Source organism: Vombatus ursinus, unplaced genomic scaffold, assembly GCF_900497805.2.
Source record: "Vombatus ursinus unplaced genomic scaffold, bare-nosed wombat genome assembly UNPS02014797.1, whole genome shotgun sequence".
NCBI lineage: Eukaryota > Metazoa > Chordata > Mammalia > Diprotodontia > Vombatidae > Vombatus > Vombatus ursinus.
Window position 1 is genome coordinate 11,052,640 of NW_020954575.1, and position 8,857 is coordinate 11,061,496.

The 8,857-nt window shown below is 38.0% G+C and overlaps 1 pseudogene; it reads right to left on the bottom strand.

Annotated features, from left to right (window-relative positions):
• Positions 1 to 1,055: 1,055 nt before the first annotated feature.
• On the bottom strand, positions 1,056 to 8,431 carry LOC114049118 (annotated as a pseudogene).
• Positions 8,432 to 8,857: the final 426 nt, after the last annotated feature.

An 8,857-nucleotide genomic window follows, 5' to 3' on the forward strand; every position in this document is an offset into this window, starting at 1 on the left:
TTGTAGTGAATCCAGTCAGTATGGATTTTTTATTTTCTCCAGATCAGTTTAGCACACTACGAACTAAGAAAGTCACAGTTTGTGTGAGCAATTTAAGACTGGGGTTTGGCAACATAAAATTGGAAATATGAGAAGAGGGCAAGAGACTCCAGAAAAAAGGATAGTATCAGAATGAACTGGTTCATCTAGGGGTCAATATGGGAGGAGAGGAAAGTGTATCTTATAGGATTTGTAGCTTGGGAAAGAACTATGAGGTGGAAGGATTAGAGTTCACAATGAAGACAAAGAATAAGGTTAGGGGTTACAATGTAGGGGAGAGAGGTGGAATGCCGATAGATTAAGATCAGATAAAAGAATTTCAGTTAATAAGCATGGAAGTGGAATATATGTGGGTGATAGTAAGATATCAAGAATATTCTCATCTTTGTAGTAGAGAGAGGGTAGAAGAGCAGATCATGATAATGAAGTAAGTTAAGGAACTGTGAAGTTAGCAAATTTGAGGGACTATATTCACACACATACATGTATGTTTATGTATATATATATTATATATATATTTACACACACATGCATACATATGTATATGCATGTGTGTGTATGTATATAGGTTGAAATCCCCTAGCATGAAAACAGTACTTAGGGGAGGAGAAAAACGTTGTGAACAAAAATACATATATGTGTGTGTTTTCAGAGTACCTCTCACACTTCTTTGTAGAGATAGGTGACCATAGGTTTGGAATACTATATATGATTTCAGATTTTTTTTAAACAAGGGGTTTTTTTAAAAGTTATTCTATTGTTTTGTTTTGAAGAAGGAAAAATGACAAGCCACAACTTGCCTATGAAAAAGACATTTGGGGTGGGACAGGAAGGCAGGCAGGTGGGTGAGAAAGCCTTCCAAGGTAGACAAGAGGTCTCAGAGAAAGTCTCCAGTTAAACAATCTCAAATTAAGATAACTAAAAAAATCTCCAATAAAAATTATGCAACTGAGGCGAGCTGTGTGGACAGGGACGATGAGAAAGCCTGAGATTCACGTTCTGGAGCTCTCTTAAAATCAAGGAGGCACAAAGCCATCGAGCTGTCTTCTGAGCGTCAAAGGGTACTTCTATGTTTTTCTAAACGTTTCATTGGTAAAGCTCAGTGTTGTAAGTGTTGTTCCATAATAATCGATAATGTAACTAGTGCCGTCAGAAGGACCAACAATCCGCATTGAAATGAGAATGAAGTCCATCAGACTGTCTATTCCACAAAATCCTACAGTGCAAAACTTTAACAAACCTAAACCGGGGTATCCCAGGTAAAATCTGTCTGCTCCTAATCAACCAAGGAAGAGAGAGACAGCCACTGCCACCAGGTAGGAATAGCCGTTTACATTACGGCAAAGTATGGTCTTGAAAAAAACAACTTCGCTTCCAGTATAATGGGTTTCCTTGCCACAAAATCCTTACAAGTTATGTTGGGTGCTGGGTAACATAATGCATGAGCTGTGTAATTTGTACAGTTAACAGGTTCTTGAATGGCTTCATTTATTTCAGGATCTTTACAAAAATATTGTCCCACTCTCAGGTCCTCTCACTTGACTGTCTCGTCGCCCCCCCGCGGCGGCGGCCGCAGCCCCCCTACTGCTCCGCGCTCACGGTCACGGACACTAGCCGCAGGACGCCCAGAAACCCGGGGGCGGTGGCGGCCGTGGCCTCCGGGGGCCCCCATGTTGGAACTAACAAGGTTGGTTTTGCTGCTCTTTCTTCCTCCCTTCTTACTTTCCTCCTTCTCTATGAGTCTGTCTCTGTCTCGCTGTCTCTGATTCTCTGTCTCTGGCACTCTCATTCTCTCCGTCTCTTTCATTCTGTCTCTGTCTCTCATTCTCTCTCTGTCTGTCTCTGTCTCTGTCTCCTCTGTCTCTCTCTCTGTCTGTCTCTGTCTCTCTGTCTCTCTCTCCCTCCCTCCATTCATTGCTCCCTCTTCTTTGCCTCATTCTCTCTCATTCTGTTTCTGTCTTTGTCTCCTCTGTCTCTCTCTCTGTCTCTGTCTAACTCTGTCTCTGTCTCTTTCTCTGTCTCTGTTTCTCTCTCTGTCTCTCTCTCTCCCTCCATTCATTTTTCCCTCTTCTTTGTTGAGAAATGCCTTTCCAGAAAGTAAGGAGAGATAAATTGGTAAAGGTAGATTATATAAAAATAAAATGTAGTAATTAAAATATATTTTAAAAACCTCAAAATATACCAGTAATATTGTGTATTTTATTTCATTGCAAAATGGTGTCAAGAAGAATACCCTGATGATACTGATTAGAAAGGGAAATGGGCAAACCAATACTTGGTTCTCTTGGAATCCAGGATGTTAGGTATCTTGGGAAGCTTTCCACCATCATGGAGCAACATGACTCCTTATAAGCCTTCTCTTAAGAGTTCTTAATCCTTGCTTCCCTAACCCTCCTTCACCTGATGCTAAATAACTCACCTTTAAATAGCCAGATTCTTTAGTACATTAACCATATGGTTTCTAATATCCACACAACTTTTTTATTCAGAAGTATAACTATTTCATAAAGATTCATCTACATTTAAAGAATTATAAAAATCAATTGCATGACATTTAAAATCATATAAATGATTTGGAATCATAAAACTTTAAGAAATTGATTTGGCCAATAAATATTACTAAATTTCATAAAATCTTTTTTTTTAAATCCCAATCTGTGTCCTTTGAACAAACAAGAAGAGCTCTGTACATTCCATGGGCCTAAGATCTGGACCTATCTAAATATTCCAGTGGCAAAATATTGATTGATGGTAGCAGTAGAGAGGGCTCAATCCCTTCTTTTGTCTAGATCAGTGAAGCAATTTGTCACTGGAGCAAAAGAAAAAGAAAGTCACTATTTGACTTTGTAAGACCATTCAACAAGATTGAATGAGTTTAAAAATGGAGATAATATTCTAAAACTTCAGATCATGGAAAGTTGGGACGCTAGGATCATCAATGAGCAATTTTAAAAAATTGCTTGCAAGGAAGGTTATCTGATAAGATCATCTGGAAATATAATTGAACATTATTTTAATTTTCAGCCTTGGAAAGTTACTGTGAAGATTTACTTGTGGTATCCACTGGACACAAGGGTGACCTTACTTAATGAATTTAATTTTCTGGTATAAATGGGTACCTGTGTCAGCTTCTTCCATCTGGGGATTGTGTCTTGATGATCTCTGATGAAGTGACAGGGAATTCTGTCAGACAGAGCTTGACAATGAAAGACTGAGTCATTTATATTTGTATTTTCATTGAACCTTGAGGCCAAGCCTAAAAGTTCAGTGACTTTAGGCGGTACATTGTTCTCTCGGAAAAAAGGTATTTTGACTACAACTGCTATTGCTTGCACTACTTTGTTATTTTACAGAATCTGGCAGGGATTCAGCAGAAAGAGAAGAAGAATGCTGTCTAAAATAATAACCATAAATAAAACATGAAATCTGCAAAGTAGAATGTTTGATGCTTATCTGACCTGAATAGTGCATCAACCTTGAGTAAAACAGCTGGAATGCAAAGCAAGAGAGAGCTTTACAAAGGCAGTAGTCAACCATGCAACACAGGGCAAAAAACTGGGGACAGATTACTAATGCTCCAGGTCCTAAATTTATCAAAGATAACCCTGCTCTTGAGTCACTTTAAGTTGTCCCAGGTCAGCTCATTTTAGGATTTGCCTTAGGGACTAAGAGGGAGAACATATTTGTTACAACCATTAGAGGGGGCAGAGCTGGTGTCAGTCAAACTGTGTGTTCCTCCCAAGGCAGGCAGTTGTCCCTAATCCAAGTAGCTCTCTCTCCCATGTAGGATAACCCAGGTTTTGGCATACATTCTTATCGGAGGTTCTGAACCTTTTCCTTGTTCGTTTATTTTTGTTATTTGTTTATTGGACCCTATTGCCTAAGAACCCCTTTTCAGAATATATTTTTAACAGCCATAATTGAAGGAAATACTAAATTTCATTCAGAGGTTAGTGAAAGTAAAGAAGCATTTTTCCCCCATGCAAGTTTAAGGATCTCTTGACTATGAACCTATTTGTAGGCTACCCTGGTCTAATTATATTTTTGTACTTGCCAATCAACATCTTTCAGCTCTGCCCCAACTTACATAATCTTTGAGTGTAATAACAATTCTTTCTGTTCTCACCAGAAACTCTGACAGTCTTCCCCTCCAAGACTGATTTTTTTGTGATGTCAAATTGGGTCATCTTTTGCCTCAATTCTTACATAGTCTTTAATCACTGAATGGGTGTTGCCTCAGACAAAGTGAGACTTGGGAAAGATCTTAGCTTAAAGAGGCCAAGATCTCCCACTGCAACTGGTCACATTGCCAGTCATCTTGACTTCTGTCTTGCCACTGGAGTCTGATGACTCTGGAAGAGAGAGTGAGGGTGATGACTTTGCACAGCCCTGCTTCACTTAAATCCAATTAACTTACAAGTCATGACATCACCCTCCTGATGTTATTGGTCCTCTTCAAGATTGAAGGATGAACAACAACAATCATTCCATATCTCTCTCTCCTTCTCTCTCTCTCTCTCTCTCTCTCTCTCTCTCTCTCTCTCTCTCTCTCTCTCTCTTTCTCTCTCTCTTTCACTCCATTCTCTTCCTTCACCTTTTTCATCTTCTCCTTATTTTCAGTGTTTCTCTTTTTTCTGCCTCATACTCTCTCTGCCTCTCTCTTAGTATCTGTCTCTGTCTCTGTCTCTCTAGGTACTTGTCTTTTTGACTGTCTATATCTATGTCTCTATTTCTCTGTGTCTCTGTGTCTCACCATCTCTGCCTTTTCTGACTCTTTCTGTCTGTCTTTCTTTCTCTGTCTCTCTATCTCTTTCACACACACACATACACACATACACACACACATGCACATATCCTATCTCACAGTCTAGACCTAAAGGAGTATTTCTTTTCCATTTTCAAATTCTTGGGAATTACAGGAGCCTCACTATGGGTAAACAAAAGATATGGATTTTGCCCTCATCCCAGACTATGAATGTTCCTCACAGTGTAGGCCTGATGGGGAAATACCTTTCTGCATATCTACAAACTTTTCTTTGTGTTGATTTGGTTTTGGTAGACTCTAAGCCCTTAGGTTAATATCATAAGATTTGATTCCTTATAGAAGTGGGGCCCACTGGAATATCCAGGGGTTATCTTTCTAGGAAGCACAAATTTATATCGTTCTAATCAGAAAGGCAGAATCAAATCTTAGACTAGATGCCTACATACATTGCTGAGACAAAAATTAGACTCACTAAATAAAATATTAGTAAAAAGATTACAGTAACTTATCATGAGAATAATACACTATGACCAGGTAAGATTTATACCAGGAATTCAGGGCTGGTTCAATATTAGGAAAACTATCAGCATAATTGACCATATCAACAACAAAACTAACAGAAACCACATGATCATCTCTATAGATGCAGAAAAAGCTTTTGACAAAATACAACACCCATTCCTATTGAAAATACTAGAGAGCATAGCAATAAATGTAGTCTTCCTTAAAATGGTAAGTAGCATCTACCTAAAACCTTCATCAAGCATTACATGTAATGGGGATAAGCTAGAAGCCTTTCCAATAAGATCAGAGGTGAAACAAGGATGTCCATTATCACCACTGTTGTTCAATATGGTACTAAAAACATTAGCTTTAACAATAAAAGAAAAAGAAATTGAAGGTATTGTAATAGGCAAATAAGAAACAAAGCTATCACTCTTTGCAGATGCCATGATGAATACTTACAGAATCCTAGAGAATCAAGTAAAGAACTAATTGAAATAATAAACAACTTTAGAAAAGTGGCAGGTTGTAAAATAAACCCACATAAATTACCGGCATTTCTATATATATTACCAAAAAGGCGCAATAGCAAGAAATCAAAAGAGAAATCCCATTTAAAGTTACTGTAGACATTAAAAAATATTTAGAAGTCTACCTGCCAAAACAAACCCAGGAAATATATGAACACAATTGCAAAACATTTTTCACACAAATAAAGTCAGATCTAAACAATTAGAAAACCATCAGTTGTTCATGGATGGATCAAGCAAATATAATAAAAATGAAAATTCTACCTAAGTTAATTTACTTATTCAATGCCATACCAATCAAACTACCAAAACATTATTTTATAGAACTAGAAAAAAAAATAACAAGATTCATCTGGAAAAAACAAAAGGTCAAGAATATCAAGGGAACTAATGAAAAGAAATGCTGGGGAAGGTGGCCTAGCCGTACCAGATCTTAAAATGTATTATAAAGCAGCAATCATCAAAACTATTTGGTTCTGGCTAAGAAATAGCGGTGGATCATTGAAATAGGTTAGGTACACAAGACACAGTAGGCAATGACTATAATAATCTACTGTTTGATAAACTCAAAGATCCCAGCTTTAGGGATAAGAACTCACTATTTGACAAAAATGTTGGGAAAACTGGAAAAGAGTATGGCAGAAATTAGGCATAGACCAAACTCTTACACCCTATTCCAAAATAAAGTCAAAATGAGATATGACTATAGATAGCTTTAATTTCTTCATCTGAAAACTTCCTGTTCATATCCATTGACCATTTCTCAATTGGGGAATGACTTGTATTCTTATAAATTTGACTTAATTCTCTAAAATATATAGTCATATGAAAAAATGCTCTAAATCACTATTGATTAGACAAATGCAAATCAAAACAATTTTGAGGTACCACATCACACCTATCAGGTTGACTAACATGACAAAACAGGAAAATGATAACTGTTGAAGAAGATGTGGGAAAATTGGAACACTAATGCATTGTTGGTAGAGTTGTGAACTGATCCAACCATTTTGAAGAGCAATTTAAAACTATGCCCAAAGGGCTATAAAAATGTGCATACCCTTTGACCCAACAATAGCACTTCTATGGCTGTATCCCTAGGAGATCATAAAAATGGGAAAATGACTCACATGTACAAAAATATTTATAGCAGCTCTGTATGTGGTGGCAAAGAATTGGAAATTGAGGGGATGCCCATCAATTGGGGAATGGCTGAACAAGTTGTGATATTTGAATGTAATGGATAACTATTATACTGTAAGAAATGATGAGCAAGCGAATTTCAGAAAAACCTGGAAAGACTTATATGGACTGATGCTGAGTGAAATGAGCAGAACCAGGAGAACATTGTACAGAGTAACAGCCACGTTGTGTGATGACTAACTGTGATAGACTTGACTCTTCTCAGCAATGCAAGGATCTAAGACATCTCCAAAAATCTCATGATGGAAAATATTATCCACATCCAGAGAAAGAACTATGAAATTTGAATGCAGATTGAAGCATACTATTTGCTCTTTTTTTTTTCTCTTCTGCTTTGTTTTGTTTCTTCTTTCTTGTGGTTAATCCTATTCATTCTAATTCTTCTTAACAACATTATACTATTGCTTGCATCCATTCTGGTGCCAGGGCCATTGTCTGTATTACCCTAGTTAGTGTACCTCATCCTACCATCCATAATCTCCCTCTTAAAGACAACCCAATAGTAGGATACTGATTATTTTCACAGGTAGAAGTCTCTGCTTCAGAGACTACATATCCCTTTCATCTGTTGGATCTGGGTAGACAATTTTGTCTCTTTGGCCAAAAAGCAGGGTATTTCTACCCCTCTTTTCTTGGTTAACAAAGGCAACATCACTGCGCCAGATCTTATCTGCCAGGTCAGATTCTGGAACTTCAACCGGGGCAACAATGACTAACAGTGATGGAAGTGAAAACAGCAGTAGGGATGAAAAGTTGATCAATGAAACAGATTAGGTGTGCGTGATCTAGGAGCAACTGAACACAATAAAAGTGTGTTTAGTAAACCCAAAGACATAATTTGCTGTAATTAAAATCCATTGAGAAAACAGTCTAAGAGAAATAATATCTTGGTTTGGGTCCTTCTTTTTTCTGTCTAACCCAGGTGCCAGCTCAATGCCCTTAGCTCCCTTTGGAGTCTAAAATATTTAGGTCATGTTATAGCCCTCTTTCCTTTCCTAAGTCTTCTGCCTATCCCTCTCTTAACCTCCATGGGAGAAGGCCACCTTAAAAGACAATCACATGGCCTTAATGGTTCCCTAGGGCACCGGATAAGAGAAATGGTTGGGAATTTCTGTCCAGTAGAGGACACATATTATTTTAAAATTGCACTCACATTACTCCTCCAACCCTTGTCTGAAGAATTATCTGTTGATTACCCAGTACTATAGCGGCAGCCATGGGAAGACACTTTATCACTTCCAGATTCCAATAAACAAAGAACTATGATGCCTGAGCTGCTGACTATGTCAATGTCCACTTTCCTGGGGCATGCATTACAGCTCATTCCACTGACACTGGGGCTAGTTCCACTCCCAACTATATTGCCTAGTGCCGCTGTAAGTTGTACCATTGCCTGGTGCCATTAGGACCTATACTACAACCTACTCCACTGTCTACCTTTGATAGTGCCCCCAACCATGCACCCTACCATGTATCTGGACTGTAGGCATTTTTTCCCACTCTGCCAGGGCATAACAACATACTCCTGAGCATAGACCTAGAGATGACCCCTTGTGTGGGGGACCTGAACCTCCCATCCCAGAGCCAGGAAGTGATCTCAGTAACAATATATTAATACTATCACATTTGGACCAACAAAAATACAGTATCTTAGTCCTTAATAGTTCATCAATTCTCTTTTATAAATTGTTTTTTTTTCTTTTCTAAACACAGAACTTATGCTGTGTAGTAATATAATAAAATAAACTTGGTCTCGGTGTCATAAGACCTCATTTTTAGTCTTGGTTCTGAGTCTTATTAACAGGGGGAGACCCTG